This window comes from Xenopus laevis, chromosome 7S, assembly GCF_017654675.1.
Source record: "Xenopus laevis strain J_2021 chromosome 7S, Xenopus_laevis_v10.1, whole genome shotgun sequence".
Lineage (NCBI taxonomy): Eukaryota > Metazoa > Chordata > Amphibia > Anura > Pipidae > Xenopus > Xenopus laevis.
In genome coordinates, this window is record NC_054384.1 from 85,370,441 (window position 1) to 85,389,797 (window position 19,357).

The following is a 19,357-nucleotide window of genomic DNA, read 5'->3' on the forward strand; positions in this document are numbered from 1 at the left end:
CAAATGCATGCTGTGTGTTAAATAAATAGCTACTCCATATATTTATTTCATAATTGTAAACTAAACTGTAATCTACTGTTAACAGATATGGGACCTGTTATTCAGAATACTTGAATTTGTATAAAAAAAATTTGGGAACCCGTTAGTATCAGGTAGTTGCTGCACCCAGAATAGTTCCCCTGAAAGCCCCCTTCAAAGCAGCCCCAGCCCTGTGAACCTGCATTGACCCAACCCTCCAACACTGCTAAAAGATCTTCTGTGCTGTTTTAGTGATGCTGGGCTGGGGGCGGTGTGATCCTTCCACAGGCTTATTTATGCATGAAAACAGGACTTCACCCTATGGAAGCATCGCTCTGCCCCCAGTCCAGCCTCACGGAAGCAAGGCAGAAGATCAGCTAGCTGTGTTGGCGGGTTGGCTGTGCAAAGGTTTTGTGGGGCTGGGGTTGGCTTTGAGGGGGGATTTGAGAGGAACTATTCCAGGTGCCAAAACTGCTTGATTCTGACACGTTCCTATGATTTTTAAAGGAAAGTGTCAGTATCGCTCTAAATAAACCCTAAATAAGGATTAATTATATCTTAGTTTGGATCACATACAAGTCACTGTTTTATTATTACAGAGAAAAAGGAAAAACTATTTAAACATTTGGCTTATTTGGATAAAATGAAGTAACAGAACCCATACGTGTACCATGTTTTTAAATTAATTGATTTTAAATGAGTTTATTTAGGGGTAATATTAAAAATTGATAGCAATGTAAAACATATAAATTAGATCATATGCTATATTTCATGGTTTCACAACTCACCAAACTTGTTTCAATCAATTTTGTAGGAATATGATTAAAGTTTTTTTTACTATAAAACAGAAATGATTCTCATGTAATGTTTTGAAACTGATGGTATGTTTTTAATCTGTTTCATATATTTTCTGTATAAAACTGAAATTTTTGTTACGTGATATATGTTTCATAGTGATGGTATACTTTTCACTTTCTTTCCCATGTTGTTTTCCTACCATGACATTTAATTGTTAAACCTAATACCTAATAATTAAGTAATTGATAGTCCCTATATCAGAATAAGGGTTTTTTTGGTATTTTTTATTGTAAAATCAGAGCCATATACTATACGGAAAAAAATGATGATTAGTTACTATTTTACTATTTTATATTTATTGTTGTTATGATTGTGCTACTGACACAACAAGAATGAAACAATTCCCTCAAAATGTAAAATTGTATTTTTTTTAAGATATTATTAGAGAATGATAATCAAAATATCCCAGCAAGACTGCTGTCTAATTAGGGCCGGATTTGCCCTGAGGGCGCCCGGAGGCCAGCATCCTCCAACACCCCCTCCCTCTCTAAAGATAGCACGCATGCGCATTCTGTTTGCTTGGTTTCAGAGCACTAGCCGTTTGGCAAGAAAACCACCCCTTAATTGATGCCACAGAATAATGATAAATCAATAGCAAAATCAAGCATAAACAGCCAACTATTGCAGATAACTGAATACTTCTGCAGCTGTTAGACAAATACCAGTCTTTTCTTAATAGAATGTGTGAGTTGTACTGCTGTGATCACTGCAAAAATGTATTCCAAATGTATTGGCACAGTTACTGTTTAATTAATAGTTTAATAAAAAATGTAAATTTATGAATAAATAAATTTTTTCAAACTTAGAGAAAATATGAATAATCTTGAAAATCTCAATTATGCACTTTTTTATGAAAAATGGAAATCTTGAAAACTCAATCATTTAAAAACATAAGACAAATCTAACACATTGAAATCTTAATATACTCATCATTTAAAATGAGTGGAAAATTTCTTCTCAAGCTCAACTTTTCAAATCAGTTTAATTTTGAAAATATTCATCCCTTTGGGTTCTACATAAATTTTGAACATAAGCACAATTACAGTTTTTCACTATAAAAACATGAATCTGTAGCAAAAACTCAAATTCAAAAGTTAATAAATATGACCCTGAGTCTATTAGGTGGTGTTTTTCATTTGTATTATATTTTAAAGAAATTGACATTTTATAATTTTTTTTTGTTTTATATGGGGTGCTGACAAGAGCTTAAATTGTAATAAAAATTAAGGCCAACAACTTTTGAAAGTCAGTCTATATGTTGTTGTGTGTTTACTCACATAAGTGCTAAATTGCAGTTGCAGTTGGCAATAGTCAGAAATGGTAACTGCTTACTGGTTTAGCACTATAATGTAAGTAATACACAACATAAAATCAAACTTCTGGATTGTTAAAGATTTTATACAAAAAGAAAGTCCATATTGATTTCACCATTCATTTAAATTGGTACTTAGATAGTAAAAAAGTTATCTTATGCCTGTGCTGGACCCAGAAAGTTAAAGCATGGTGGGTCCAAAATAATTGTACATATAGGTTTATTATTAAAAATATAGGTTTATTATTAAACATATAGGTTTATTAATTATACATATAGGTTTATTATTTTTGCTCTTACAGTGAGTGCACCTTATATGTAAAGGTTAACTGTTCAGTGACCTTAAGTAAATAAACCAACGTTTGAGATTTCCACTTTCTTTACGCCATTCTATTTTTTTTAACTATACAATAAAATAGGTTCCCAAAATTGTATTCCCACTTCAGTTATAATTGATATGGAGAGAGGCAAACTCATTATAAAAGACACTTTTCATGAAAAACTACCTAATTTCATGAATATCCTGCAATGGTGATCTGACTTGTGGTGAAAGTGGAGGGATGTGCCTTAACTGTTAACGAAGGAGAAAGAATTTGTAAGTGATTGATAGGTGATTTGGGTGTAGAATGTGCAGGGAGTTAGAAGGGAAGTATGGTAGGCAAAGGGGAGGTTTGACATTTTCAGGAATTATAAGTTCAGGTTTATGCACCCCTTTTCACATTTTAAAAGCAATACCATACCATAAAAATGCAATATCTTTTGCTTAAGCTAAGGCAGTGCTATGTGGCCCTGAAAATGCACAATTGTCTATAGATAAAAAAAACTGAGTGAATAGCAGTGTGAATAGTGAAAAGCAGTTTATAGGTAACACAATCACCTGAGTAATACAGAACATTTGTAAACATTTAATTAACATAGTTACTTTAATTGGATATTGATTATATTCAAAATAAAGCAAGCATTGCAATATTGTATTTTTGGTACTTCTCATTTTTCTGATGATCTAGTATTCATATTGCATAATTGCCTCCTTCCCACATGCTCACCAGGGGGGTATTAAAAATGGGATGTTTTATTGGGTCAGGGAAACTGGATTTGGGTTTAGCACAATTCCACACAAAATGAACAAACTAAAATGAAAACAATTAAGGTAGAGCTTTTAATGTATGTTCCAAATTTAGGAATAACAACAACACCCTATGCCAGGACTAGAACTGACCACTTAAAAATCTAGGTCTTATAGAAACTGCACAAAACCCCTTTAAATTAATTTAACTTTGTATTAAAAAGCTGTATCTGCCTATCCGTTCTAGCTCCATTCCAATTTAGACAATCTCAATTACACTTGTCATCCTCATTATGATCATTTATACTTCTAAAGACTATGTATTAGTATAATGCATGGTTTAAAACTGTGCACAGCCCAGATTGGTGTTGACACAAATTTTTACATTAAACTGTGAACATAAGTGCTAAAGCCACAAGGAGCCCACAATTGTCAATGGGACTGGTGGTGCTAAATGTGCTCTGTATTATGTTCCATATCTCCTATACGCAGGCAATACGTACATGGCTCTTTAGTGCTTTGTAACTTGCTCACATGAATAATATGCAAGCTAGGGGCATTCCAGGAAACGCCCATATGCTGCCCATGTTCTACCTCCAGTGGCAGTGCTCTATTCAAATTGAGAAATATGTCTTTGCTCTCCATTCTATGTTCCCTTTTCCACTTTGCACATTGCCCAATCTTTGATAAATGACAATACAAAATAGTCAAATTAGAAACTTATAGAGAACTATCTAATCTAATGGAACTGAATATATTTAATTCAGACATAGCAGAGATATAGCACAACCACACTTTAAAGAGTAATAACTTTGCAACATTCTGTCTCTCTTTATATATGGCCTGCTATCTGCAAGCTTAAAAATTATAAAAATAATGTCAGTCATATTTGAAATAAGTATACTTTTTCCAATTTCCCTAAATAAGACTTACTTTAATTTATTATTTAAAAGTTAGGATTTTTGGTGCATTATTAAATGAATATATGGTCTTTTCAGCTAGAAAATGCAGTTGGTGGTGAACTTAATAGTCTCTCACCTTCTGCCTCAGTTGTTGTCCTTAATAAGTGGATTTCTGATCAGCATCTGCAACCTTTCACAATTAGTTTTTATGCTACAAGTGCTTGGTAAGTAAACCATGAAAATTAATACTTAATACTCAAAATCATTACATTTAGCATTAAAACATGATTAAATGCTACAGACAAATGCATTTTTTTCTTAGAAGCATTAATTAACTAAAACCATATTTTACAAATGCAGAAAAGAAATTAAATGTAGCCTTAATCCTGTAGATTTTAGCTTTTAAAGCAAAAATTGTGATTAACAGAACATTCAAATACTTATTTCAAGCTTTACTTTGATTCAAATAATAGTATAGATGTTTTTTTACCTGCTAGTTACTCATAAAGTCATCCCGGACACTTCATTTTTAGCACTAGTCATAGCTGATTTATGGCTCGACTTCCAGAATGCAAAGCGAACAGGGAAAAAAACTGACCTTTGTTGTACTTTGCCGCAGAGATGATGAGAAGAAGCCTTATTCTTTTGGGGACTGCGCAAGTGTGTCACTTGTAAGGAAAACTAAATATATAGTAGCTTATGCAGTTTGATAATTTTATAGTGGGAAAATATAAAGAACCTAAAGTTTCTTAAATAATACATTCTAAACTTATTTATATTTATATCTGACTTAATTCAAACTGTTACAAATGCAGTATATAATGAAATATTTAAAAATTTCCTTAAAGCCATGTTTAAACAGAAAAATTATCTACTGGCAAATAGATGGGACCAACAGATCGTACAGAAAGGACTAACATCTAGTAAAATAGAATTAGGTCATAGAGAATTAAAAAAAAAACGAACTAACTGTAGGATCCAGAAGGAATTCCAGCAGTTTTTGGAGACAGTAATCCTCATTTTCAATCTGTAAGCCCTGAAAAGCCTTAAAGCATTGCTCTAAAATAAATGGAATGTTAGTGGGGGTGACTTGGGAATGCTTTTAATTTTTTAATAAGTTATCTCATGAATATATCTATCAAATGTGACATATGTAGTGACAGGGTTCAAGTTTGCCTAGTGTAAGGCAACATTACTAAAGCCTCCTCCTCATTTAGAATTTTTGAAATTTCGAAATTGTGACAATGCATGTGACATATGTTATGGAACTATGACTCCAATATACAGATACTTAGCCATGCAGCTTAAAAGCAATCCGATCAAATCAAAAGGATTTCTTGCTGGCATGGCTCTTTCCAAAATAATGAGTATTCATTAGATGTTACAAAAGTCATTATAATTTATATTATTAAGCAAATTTTCACTTGATTGGTGATGTTCACCCTTTACCAGATAACTGAAGGTAAAGAGAGAAAAAGACTGACTTACAGCAATGCTAACCCAGTTTGTTAAGAAGTAGAACATACACTTTCCATGTCTGTATGAATTTGGCTGTGTAGAATTCATTATATCAACTGCCAGACACTGGTATGTACTGTAAAGAAAATGTTTCATTAAAAGTTAGACCAAATACAGTTGCTCTTAGCCAAAGCATTAAAACACTAAGGGCTGATTTACTAATACTTTGGCCTCCAGGCTCAAGCATTCTGGTGAAATCATGCAAGATTTCTTCATCTTTTTTTTTCAAGCAGGTTTTTGTAAAATATTAAAAGCTTGACACCTAAAAACTAGCAAGCTTATTATTTTTTTTGCCGGTGGGGAAAAAATGATTATCAGAAAGCTGAGGTATTTAGATGAGTAACCCATGCATGAGTTTAAGCACTCACATTGATTTTAGTACCCGAATGCTCAAGCTCGTAGGATCAAGCATTAGTTAAATGGCCCCTGTTGGTAAAACTATTAACATGAAAGTCCACAACACAAGTTTGAATTTAAAGACCCCTCCTAAACAGGATACCTTATATATAGCAAAAACAAAAATACTTAGTAGTCCATATATAGGTTGCCAGACCATGGGGCTAAACTAGTACCCATGGCTATGCCAACCTTTTTACAATATGGATGCCTAGTACAAAATAATTGAGGGGCGACACTAAAACTGAATCAACTTTCAACATAGAAAGATATGTAATTAATGTCAGAAGTGATATGCCTGAAGTTATCATCAATGATTTGTGGATATTTTAGATGCTAGAAAATGTTACCTAAAGGGGGAAGGAAGTAAGAAACCATATTTTGCAGAAAAGCAATATGTTATATATTTAAACACTTCTGTATAAGGAGTAGAGGAATAAGAAACAATAATAATTAAAGTATTCCCATCTGAAATCTGCTTACAAGCATATGATAACCAATGGAATTCTTACCTAAAGCAGTATGTTGATTTTGAGCAGGAAGATGTTATGAACTCATTAGAATATCACTAAGCCCTTTCCCTTAGTTTTTCTCAGGTTTCTTTGTGGGGTACTGTAGCTTACTGCACATATTTGCTTTTACTTGGCTTGCATTACCAAATGACAATATTTTTTATTCTATTACTTTTAGATACTAACATATTTTTACTACCAAAAAAGAATTAAAAGATGTAGGTCAGATTTAAATCACACTGTATTTGCATACTTTCCCATAAGTTCCTAATTAAGTATTTTTAATTTAGTACTAATTTAATATCAACTATGCATTCTGGCTAGCTGTTAACTAGAGGACATTAAAATTGGACACTCTGGTCTTGTGCATTTCTTATTCATACCGAGGTTTTATTAAATAATCTGTCACATATCACATATAACATCTTTTCTCTTTTTTTAATTTAGATTGTTTTATGTTCCTGCTCCTATACTTTTATACTACTGCCATAGACATGTAAATGTAACTGAATTAACCAGTGTTTCCTTTACCAACTTTCTTGAAAAATGTTGATGACTTTAAGCTGGTTATTTACTAAAACTCAAATTTTCCTAACTTTAATTTTTTAAAAAACTGACCAAACTTGAATCCCCTTTACTTATTAATAATTTTTGTCCAAAAATTGGTGCACAAAAAGTTGCAACACAATCAAATCAAGCATCAAATCATGCGACTTTTTCAAATTGATGCTCAAAAAAGCTTGAATAATTCAGATTGTCAAACAAAAAACAGTGCAAACAGCCCAAAACTTTCGAGAACCATGAAGGCATGTTCCAAAGGGACCCTTAACAATTTACTTTTATATGATTTTGACAGGTTTCAGATGGAGTATTTTCAGATTAGAGTTGTTAGCAGCTTCGGGTATAATAAATCTTGAAAAATTCTAATTTTTTTTCTCAAAACTTTTTTGTTTTTCCCCCTTTAAAACATGACTAGAGTTTTAGTAAATAACTCCCTAAGTGTATCCATTTTTTAAAATAAACTTGTATTGTAAGATGTGATTATTATTCCATTTAAATTTTTCTTTTTTCTTCAACAGGATTCCATTAGTAAACCTGTAAGATTCACAGGTGTCTGCTCTGTTTGCCATTGGAACTCAAAATAAAAAAACTGTATGGACAGATATGTATTTTTATAAAAATATGTTAACCTACAGACGCTGTACTTTTTCCTTAAAGAATATTTTTTTTTTGGAATAAAAGAGAAAAAAATAACGTTCAGCTACTGAAAAGAAATTCTTTAATAAAAGACTGACAATGTGAATTTTGGAGGTCTGGACTGTGATTTTTGAACCTGTGCCAATAATACCAATATGTGCCATGAAATGATGTGGAAGATTTCATTCAAAAAAGAAGTTAAGTATGCTTTAAATAATACCAGATAAAAGGATTTGGTGATCTATTTCTGAGCATAAACATTGTATTAAGGCAGTAAATCCATTCATAAATATACATTTTTGTAATGTAGCATCATTTTTAACTGTTATTATTTAAAAAAAAAATCAATGTTCAGATCATAGTCGCAAATCTGTCAAATAAAAATAAGACTTTTTATACGACCAGTATTTAAGAATGAATAAGAAATAAACTTCTGGCTTGCTTTTATACTGCTGTAATTCTACAAAAAGTATATGCAATGAAATGTGTTTTGGAGGATATTTTTGATGAAGGATTGTTTTGATTTATCTTTCACTTTTAAAAAATTATTTTGTTTGAAAATTGGAAATGAAAGTAAATTATTATTGCAGAGGCCAGAGAGAGAGAGAGAGAGAGAGAGAGAGAGAGAGAGAGAGAGAGAGAGAGAGAGAGAGAGAGAGAGAGAGAGAGAGAGAGAGAGAGAGAGAGAGAGAGAGAGAGATTGGGTAAGAGAACAAACTCGTATTACTGTTCCAAAAGACAAGTGTTTCCTAGTCATGAAACCATGTAGGAAATAGTATCTAAGTTAGGGTAACTGAATAATTAAATGAGAGCTAGCTTTCATGTATTATTCATATTAAGTAATAGCAGTGCTGGAAGATAACTCGTTAACCTAATCAAATGACAAACCTTTTTCTTTGATGAAAACCTGGCATATGTTACCTACAGGGAAACCCAGAAATTAGGGATTTTAGACATCATATACTGTGAGTTTTTACTGTTACGCAAGAACACTTTTGTATTCATTATAAAATTATGTGTAAAAATATATTAATAAAGCACACTTCTTAAAGCAAAATCATACAAACAATATAATTTAGTTTGTTCAGATAATTGTCTTTTATTTTTTGCCTTTGCTGACATGAATCCGTTTTACAGTGCAAATTGAATATTATTGTGCATTTTAATTTGTGTGTACCCTTTGACTCATTTTTTTGGAATTTGGTTGTAGTTGTGATTGTGCAGTAACACTATTTTCAATTAATATATCACTTCTTATTTAACTTGTAAAGCTTACAGATCATGCAAATAAAAACCTGATATTTCTATAGAGAGCTTTTGTGGTGATATTAGGTAAGAAGAGTATTAAAGATTTTTTATGTAAAATATAAATATAATGCAAATAAAAATACAATTGGCTACATTATATAAAATATTCTACATATATTTCTATACATAATATGTTATGTGTTGTTTACATACTGAATATTGTAAAGTTTGTCTAATGTAAAATATTAAGATAATAGATATATTAGATTATACATAAATATTGTCATTCTTGGTATTGTATTCATATAATATTTTGTTTTCATAAATTTCTCTGAAAAACCTCAGTAGGTCCTTTATGGATCATATGTGCACAGAAAAGCATATACAGTATATAAAATACATTTCATTTAAAATATTTTTTATATGAAAACACTATTTCAGAGATAACCAAATGCTGACTCAATTACAAATGTATTTGTTTCTTGATTTGATCTTGTTTTATTTAATTATTGCCTCGAAAAATCCAAACAGCCTGAAAACAGTTACCATATTCCAGCTATAGATTCCTTTTTATTATTCAGTGTCTACTGCATATTGGAAAAATTTATCTAACCAAAGATTTTAAATGTAGGTAGCACACTATGTGGCTGAAGACATTGGCATGAACTACACTAATGAATATATTAAAAACATTGTCAATAACCAAATAACCATGTGCTATGGCATTAAAATGTCTAACTATGCCAAATATGATTTTGCAATTTATAATAGAGTACAACAACTAATACATGTATTTGTACTTTCTAGAAATCTACTTTAAATTAAAAAAAAATATGGGGCTATCTTATGTCTCATTATGCCGTATACATAAAATTTCATTTTTTTAAGTACCATGGTCTTAACTCCTTTGCATGTCTTCTTTAATTCACCACCAGAAACTGTGCAATGTATTTATTTTCCAAGAGAATAATTAAATATATCTTTACTATTATTGAGAGATTTGTGAAGTTGAGGCTTGGTGAAGTTTTTTATTGGAATAAAAGTAAAAAGAATTGATACGATAATTTGAAAAATAATTCTCTGTGCAAGTAAGAATGGGCTAAGGATTAGCAGAAGTGATGAGCAAATTTTTTTTACAGGCATGGATTCACGGTGAATTTGTGCATTTTGCCATCTTCGAATTTTTTCATAAAACTGGGTCAAAAATCATCCGTGAAAATGCCTCAGCCGCAAAAACAATTGCCAAGACAAAATTGTCACTGAAACAAAAAAGTTTCCATAAGAAAAAAGCCCATTGAGTTTCGGGGAGATTTTGTCACCTGGCGACTAATCACCTCGTCTTCCGAACGACAATCTCCCCGAACTGCCTCAACGTGTTTTCCCATAGGCTTTAATGAAAAGTCGCCTGCGCTAAAGCACACGCGGCAATGTATTTTCCATAGTCGCCCGAAGTTGCCTCATGGAGGTGCAACAAGGTGTCATCATAATCAGCTACCAGTATGTTCTCCTTCCAGACCTGGCATGACTTCAGATCTGCATCCCCTGGAGGAGCCAATCATGTTGATCCCCCCCCCCCACCAAAGTTCATGTCATAAAGACATGCCCTCTATCAGAAGCCTGCCATTTGCAATCAATTATGGAGTTTGTAGTTTAAATGTGACGTTCATTCCATTGCTATGTTTAACCCTCCACAGTTGCTTATAATGGGGATCATAGAGGAAATATGCTAATGTGAAAGAATGCTATAAACATAGCTATAATGTTGTGTTGTAAACATATCTAGAATCTCAGCCATATAGCATAAAGTATGGCACACACAGGGAACATAGTATGTTATGTATATAACTGTTCTATATATGTGTAAATATAAATTATGTATTGTTTATACATACTCCAGCAGCTTGTCTGAGGTTTGATCAGGTGAACAATACAGTCTGGGTCTGAGGTGTGAAAAGTACAGGGTTTTACAGGCGTGAACAATATTGGGGGAAGATTATAGAGATTATAGCCGAATCATTTATAAGGTCAAAGGAGGCCAATAAGTCATGCAAAAAAGCAAGCTAAAATTGGTATGGAAAAGGATATTGCAGCAAGCAGTAAAACAAATCCAAAATTATTTCTTAAATATGGTAATAGTAAAAAAAATGAAGCAAGAAGGAGTGGGACCTTTTATATCAGAGGGGGGTCTGGTGGTTTATGAAAACAAAACAAAAAAGAAAAAAAAAAAGCGCAGATTCTGAACATATATTTTTCGTCTGTCTACACAAATGAGGAACCAGTTAATAAAGGTTTCATTCTTGATAGTCCCAATTCTACTAATACAACTAATGATGCATGGTTCACACATGAGGAACATGTTAAGATAACAGGTCCTGAGCCAGATGGTATTCATCCCAGGGTACTTAGCGAGATTAGCTCTGTGATTGCCAAACCTCTCTACTTAATTTTTCAGGATTCTTTGAGGTTGGGCATAGTGCTGAGAGACTGCGAATTGCTAATGTGGTGCTGCTATTCAAAAAGGGATCCTGTTCTCAGTCTCAAAACTACAGGCCAGTTAGTCTGACATAATTTGTATGAAAGCTTTTCAAATGGTTAATAAAGGATATGATACTGGACTTCATAGCAAATCATAATATTATGAGTTTGTGACTGCATGGTTTTATGTACAATAGATTTTGCCAGACTAACTTAATTTCTTTTTATGAGAAGGTAAGTAGGGACCTTGATTCTGGGATGGCAGGGGATGTGATTTACTTAAACTTTGCTAAAGCATTTGATACAGTGCCACAAAGAATGTTGTATTTGTACCTGGATAGAGAACTGGCTAAAAGATAGACTACAAAGAGTGGTGGTAAATGGAACATTTTCTAATTGGACTAGTGTTGTTAGTGCCGCAGGGCTCTGTACTAGGTCCCTTGCCTTTCAACTTGTTTATTAATGACCTGGAGGTATGCATTGAAAGTACTGTTTCTATTTTTGAAGATAATACTAAATTGTACAGAACTATAGGTTCCATGCAGGATGCTGCCACTTTGCAAAGTAATTTGTCTAAGTTGGGAAACTGGGCAGCAAACTGGAAAATGAGGTTCAATGTTGATAAATGCAAGGTTATGCACTTTGGCAAAAATAATATAAATGCAAGTTATACACTAAGGGGCATATTTATCAAGGGTCGAATTTCGAATTGAAAAAACTTTGAAAAATTGAATTGAAAAAGACCATCCGAAATTAAGTCGAAGTTTTTTTTCGGTTGAATAGGCCCGTTTTCTATCAAATAGGTCAATATTCGGCCGAATTTGAATTGTACCAACCGAAGGAATAGCGCATTTGATAAAATTCCCAAAAAAACTTTGATTGTTCAAAGTCCACTAATTGACTCCAAATAGATTCTAGGAGGTCCCCCATAGGCTAAAACAGCATGATAAATTTCGATATTCTAATTTTCATTTTTTTGCAAATGCTAATTGATTTTGGACTATTCCCTAGTCGAAGTAAAGCTTAAAAATTCGAATTTTATCAATTTGAAAATTCACCTTGACCTATGATAAATCTGCGCCTAAGTGGCAGTGTGTTGGGAGTTTCCTTAAATGAGAAGGATCTTGGGGTTTTTGTAGATAACAAGTCTAATTCTGGCCAGTGTCATTCCGTGGCTACTAAAGCAAATAAAGGTCTGTCTTGCATTAAAAAGTGCATTAACGCAAGGGATAAAAACATAATTATGCCTCTGTATAGGTCCCTCATGAGTCCTCATCTGGAGTATGCAGTGCAGTTTTGGACTCCATTCCTTAAGAGGGATATAAATGAGCTGGAGAGAGTGCAGAGATGTGCAACTAAACTGGTTAGAGGGATGGAAGACTCAAATTATGAGGGTAGACTGTGAAGGTTGGGGTTGTTTTCTTTGAAAAAAGGTGCTTGCGAGGGGACATGTTTACACTTTACAAGTACATCAGAGAACATTATAGACAAATAGCGTGGGACCTTTTTACCCATAAAGAGGATCACATACCAGAGGCCACCCCTTCAGAAGAAAAAGAACTTTAATTTGAAGCAACATAGGTGGTTCTTTACAGTGAGGTCAGTGAGGTCAGTGAAGTTGTCCAATGCACTGCCGGGTTACCGTATATACTCGAGTATAAGCCGATCCGAGTATAAGCCGAGGTACCTAATTTTACCTACGAAAACTGGGAAAACTTATTGACTCTAGTATAAGCCTAGACACAACTACAGCCCTGTCTCCCAGCAGCGCACATTCTGCCAAAGCGACCCCCCCAGCGATCATCCGGACTTCTTTGCAAAGTTGATGGTGACAGAGAATTGCCAAACTGATTACTGTGTGCATTGTCCCACTGTCCCACTACCATGTGCAGAGGGTGCTGTTTGATATTGCCATCACTGTTAATCTTTCGTATAACCAACAGAGGGCGCTGTGTGATATTGCAGTCACTGTTATTCTTTCATATAACCAACAGAGGGCGCTGTGTGATATTGCAGTCACTGTTAATCTTTCATATAACCAACAGAGGTCACTGTGTGATATTGCAGTCACTGTTATTCTTCCATTTAACCAACAGATGGCGCTGTGTGATATTGCAGTCACTGTTATTCTTTCATATAACCAACAGAGGGCACTGTGTGATATTGCAGTCACTGTTATTCTTCCATATAACCAACAGAGGGAGCACTGTTATTCTTTCATATAACCAACAGAGGGTGCTGTGTGATATTGCAGTCACTGTTATTCTTTAATATAACCAACAGAGGGTGCACTATTATTCTTTCATACAACCAACAGATGGCGCTGTGTGATATTGCAGTCACTGTTAATCTTTCATATAACCAACAGAGGGCGCACTGTTATTCTTTCATACAACCAACAGATGGCGCTGTGTGATATTGCAGTCACTGTTATTCTTTCATATAACCAACAGATGGCGCTGTGTGATATTGCAGTCACTGTTATTCTTTCATATAACCAACAGAGGGCGCACTGTTATTCTTTCATATAACCAACAGAGGGCATTGTGGGATATTGCAGTCTCTCCCCAAGTGTACTGTTGGTATAGGAATGATTAAAAGTGACTGCAATCTCGGCTACGCGGGTTGGGTACCGCTGACCCGAGTATAAGCCGAGGTAGACTTTTTCAGCACATTTTGGATGCTGAAAAACTCGGGTTATACTCGGGTATATACGGTATGTTGTGATGACTGATTCTGTTAATGGTTTTAAGAATGGCTTGGATGATTTCTTGGACAGACATAATATCAAAGGCTATTGTGATATTAAATTCTATAGTTAGTATAGATATGGGTATATATAATTTATGTGAAAGTAGGGAGGAGTGTGTGTATGGATGCTGGGTTTTCATTTGGAGGGATTGAACTTGATGGACTTTGTCTTTTTTCAACCCAATTTAACTATGTAACAATGCTGGGGGAGATTATAGCTGTGAACAATACATGCCCCCCGCCCCTCTGACAAGGGGCAGTACTGCTGAAATGATACTCTACAATCAGTTTGAAAGGTAATTTTCTGTGTTAACCAAACCACAAATGCAGCTCTTCGATAATGCTTGCCTGTCTTCAAACAGATATGATGTAACTAGAGGATGAGGGAATGGAAATATGACTCAGGGAACATGGGCAGGCATAAGTGAATGTAGCTGAACTGAATGGACACTCCTATTTTCAAATTCTGAAAATGCTTGGTCTAGAGAGCTGTTAGAAATGAGTGATAAATAAGTGTGCTTATAACACAAATTTGATGTAGTTTTTTATAGATTTTAATTGCACTAATTAATCTTATATATCAGTGAGAAAAATTGTATGATTTATACAGTAGTTCATGACAGTTCTCCTTTAAATATGGCAAAAATTGCAAATTGTGAATATTTAGGTATGCACTTTTGCCACAACTTTGGTGGCAGAGAAAATATTCGTAAACCAGTTTTGCAAATTGTGAATTTAAATTGCTGTCAAAGATTGTCAGAACAATTACAACAATATGGTGCACATTTACTAAGCTCGAGTGAAGGATTAGAATGAAAAAAACTTCGAAATTCGAAGTTTTTTTTTGGCTACTTCGACCATCGAATTGGCTACTTCGATCTTCAACTACGACTTTGACTTTGAATCCAACGTTTCGAACTAAAAATCGCCAGACTGTTCGACTATTCGACCATTCGATAGTCGAAGTGCAGTCTCTTTAAAAAAATCTTTGACTACCTACTTCGCGGCCTAAAACCTACCGAGCACCAATGCTAGCCTATGGGGACCTTCCCCATAAACTTTCTAAGCAATTTCTGATCGAAGGAAAATCCTTTGATTGATGGATTCGTTCGATATTCGAAGTCGAGGGATTTTACTCCGATGGTCGAATATCGAGGGTTAATTAACCCTCGATATTCGACCCATATTAAATGTGCCCCCAAGTATTTTGACAGACATTGAGGGGCTGATTCATTAAGGGTCGAATATCGAGGGTTAATTAACCCTCGATATTCGACTAGGAATTGAAATCCTTTGACTTCGAATATCAAAGTCGAAGGATTTAGCGCAAATCCTGCGATCGAACGATCGAAGGATTATTCCTTCGATCGATCGATTAAATCCTTTGAATCGAACGATTCGAAGGATTTTAATCCAACGATCGAAGGAATATCCTTCGATCAAAAAAACTTAGGAAAGCCTATGGGCACCTTCCCCATAGGCTTACATTGACTTCGGTAGCTTTTAGCTGCCGAAGTAGGGGGTCGAAGTTTTTTTTAAAGAGGCAGTACTTCGACTATCGAATGGTCGAATAGTCGAACGATTTTTAGTTCGAATCCTTCGATTCAAAGTCGTAGTCGAAGGTCGAAGTAGCCCATTCGATGGTCGAAGTAGCCCAAAAAATACTTCGAAATTCGAAGTTTTTTTACTTCGAATCCTTCACTCGAATTTAGTGAATCGGCCCCTTATTTGTGCACACCACAATTTGTTATGCATATTGGACTCAAAGTGGTATATTTATCAAAGAGTGAAGTTAGAGATTGCCCAGTCCACTAGTGTGAAATACCACCTCTCTTCATTCATTTCTATTGGATTTTTAAAGTTGTGTTTATCAAATGGTGAACTTTCACCCTTTGATAAATACGCCTTTAAAAATCCAATAGACATGAATGGAGAGAGGCAGTATTTAACTCTAGCAGACTGTGGTGATCTCTAACTTCACTCTCATTGTGTGTGTGTGTAAGCGTGCGTGCGTGCGTGTGTGAACCCATAACCCTGAGCACACACCAATTTAACGATTAGCTAAAGCACCCATTCAGTTACCATCATCTAGCATAGCTATTCTTCATGAGACCTCTTCATAAGCCATTGTCAAAGCTACCACATCTCTCACTTCAATTATTTGTTTACTAATGTCTCTACTCCGATCATTTTATTCATGTATACTGTACTGAGCTGCAGTATTTGTTGGCACTTTAGATATGTATTAATAATAATAATAATAATAACAATAATTATAATACAAATAATAATAATAGTACTTTACAAAGTTGTGCAAACAGGTAAGGGATCCGTTATCGGGAAACCTGTTATACAGAATGCTCCAAATTACAGAATGGCTGTCTCCCATAGACTCCATTTTATCCAAATAATCAAAAAAAAATTTTCAATGATTTCCTTTTTCTCTGTAATAATAAAACAGTACCTTGTTTTATTACTGTATATATGTCTCTTATTGCTAAGGGTAGCAATAAGAGACATATATATATACAGTATCTGTGTAGAAAGAAGGAGTTACAATACATCAAATATAACCATTTTAACACCATGCTACATTGTTGTAAGAGTACCTGGTGGTCTAAGGGTCCCTCATGGTCTGGTGGGTAGGCAGCAGGACGCCCGCAGGACCCGAGTGTGCAGTTCAGTCATGCTCGGGTCTTCTTCTCATTGCTAGCACATGTGCAGTTCTATATTGTTATTGAACATTGCCCAACATAGGTTCTGTTTGCTAGTTCCTGGGTGTGATTTGAATCTGATTTCTGTGTTTCATCTATTGCCTGCTTTTGACTCTGATACTTTGCTGCCATCCTGACCTTTTTGCCTGCCCCTGACTACGATTTGGATTCTGACTCCTTCCTTTGTTCCTCTCACAATAACACCTGGTGGCATCCGAGTAGCGAAGGGCTCCTCCCAAAGAGAAAGGTGGTTATAAGAGGTAGAAGAGTGAGCCGAGACCAAGACATTGGGGGCTGTTCTGGGTTTTGGGAAACCAGTTGTGACAATTGTTTAATGAATGCAAAGCTTAGTTTAAAATTCAGGTGTACAAAGTTGAAATACAAGTGTAAATTTGCATCATTTTCTGAAACAGTTTATAATGCTGATCTATAGTCGAGCACCCTTACAAGTGTGACAATATTGATAACGATCTGTTGCATACACATTCCTTATCCACTAATTTGACACAATTATACATGAACAATAGTGATAAGCAAGCATGCTGCATTTCACTTTGTTTTGAAATTTTAGGATGGATTACTGAAAATAAATCTGCTGAGAAATTGTGCTAGGATAAAAAGTTTGCTTATTCTTAATGAGCAGTTATCCTCCAGGCTAAGAATGCAGGAACATTCAGTGACCTTGCAGCTCTACCTATAAATAGCTGACTTGGAGCTAATTAGAGAAAGAATCCAATTACTTAATACCCAAAAAGAGCTTTTTGTCAGGTGAGAGACTAGCTAACCAATATGGAAAAGCCTTGGGATTTTGGAGTGTTGAAGGTGATATATGACTTGCGTGTTGCTGTCTATATGATAGATGCAGATACAATAAAAGTCATATAACATTTTTAACTAGTTAGTGAAAGCAATCCCCATAACATGTTATTTGTTTATATATATATATATATATATATATATATATATATATATATATATATATATATATATATATATATATATATATATATATATATATATATATATATATATACACACATAAATATATTTTATCATAAGGTGGTGGTAGCTTCAGGTTGCACTTGATTGTGTTTCTGAACAGGACTGACATGCTGTATGCAACAATAGGAAAGTACAAGGAATGTATTTGGATTTAAAAACCTTTGTTGAATGCATGAACATTTTTTATTGCACTTTCATCTTAAAACCTTTTACTTTTTCAAAATTTAGGAACAAGAATATCCTTTTCAGAAACAGCTCAGCTTTGATAAACATTACACATTGTTTACAGGAACAAATATAATACTCTGTCTCTTTAATCAAGTAACCTATTATAGAAAATCTTCGCAAGCTATATTATTTCACTTTCAAACCAAGACCCAATACCAATAAACGACTAATGGAGCCCTGGGTCACATTTTCCCAATAAATAATAAATGTTGCATACAGGTAACCAGTTATCTGAAACTCTCTGAAGAAGAATATCTCCATCCAGCAAATAATATTGTATAAACTGGAGTCTGCTGGTAAAAGCTATTCTTCTGGCATTAAGGAATGATATATCCTGAGTTTAAGAGATTTATTAACTTTCAATCTACTATGTATTGGTATTTTAAAGGGTAAAGTATACATTTAAGTGTGTTTTATTACCTAAAGTAGTCACACTATCAACAAAAGTAAAAAGAGTAACTGTTAATACAATCAAAATATCTTCCATGGAAACTGACTGTAAATATTAAAAGGCAAACCAAAATGGATGTAATATGATTTTTTAAAGCTTTTTCCCAGAGGCACAAGTTCTCTGGGAATAGACACTTAAAGCTCCAGAATTTGCACTCATTGTTTTGAATGTAAGAAAAGCCCTATTGGTGAAATACCTTAAAAAATAAGAAAATGATGTACAGGTATAAAATATATGATTTGGAAAACTTGGGACTTGGGGATTTCTTAATACAATTTTTTTCTGTTATTTGGATTACCATTAGGGACATTTTTCAAAAGGATTTGCAATGAAAAAGACGCCCATAGACTCCAATGGGTGAAAAAAATTTATGCACATCAAAAAAATTGTCGCCCATAGACTTCAATGCATTTGGTGAATTTTTCACAATTTCATGAATTTTCGGCAAAGTGAAACGGGTCAGATTCACCCATCACTAATTACCACACCTCAAGCCTGCTTAAAAAACATTTAAACTTTTAACCCAACAGCATGAGTTTGCCACCAATATAGATTTCTGCATCTAGTACAATTATTACAATTATCACAGAGAAGGGAAATTATCTTACAATTTCTTTCTTAATATCGGACTCCATGGGAAATGGTCTTCCCATAATTTTAAGATTTGTAGATACTGGGTTTCTGGGTTTCTGTGGTTTCATTACAGAGG

General features: G+C 34.1%; 1 protein-coding gene across 2 annotated transcripts in view; it reads left to right on the plus strand.

Moving 5' to 3' along the window:
- ajap1.S (adherens junctions associated protein 1 S homeolog) overlaps positions 1–8,385 on the plus strand; it is a 132,041-nt gene extending 123,656 nt beyond the window's left edge. For both annotated transcript variants that reach the window (XM_041571474.1, XM_041571475.1), the window contains one exon: positions 7,662–8,385. The gene's annotated coding sequence lies outside the window, so the exon portion shown is untranslated. The remainder of the gene's footprint in view (positions 1–7,661) is intronic.
- The last annotated feature ends 10,972 nt before the right edge of the window (positions 8,386–19,357 follow it).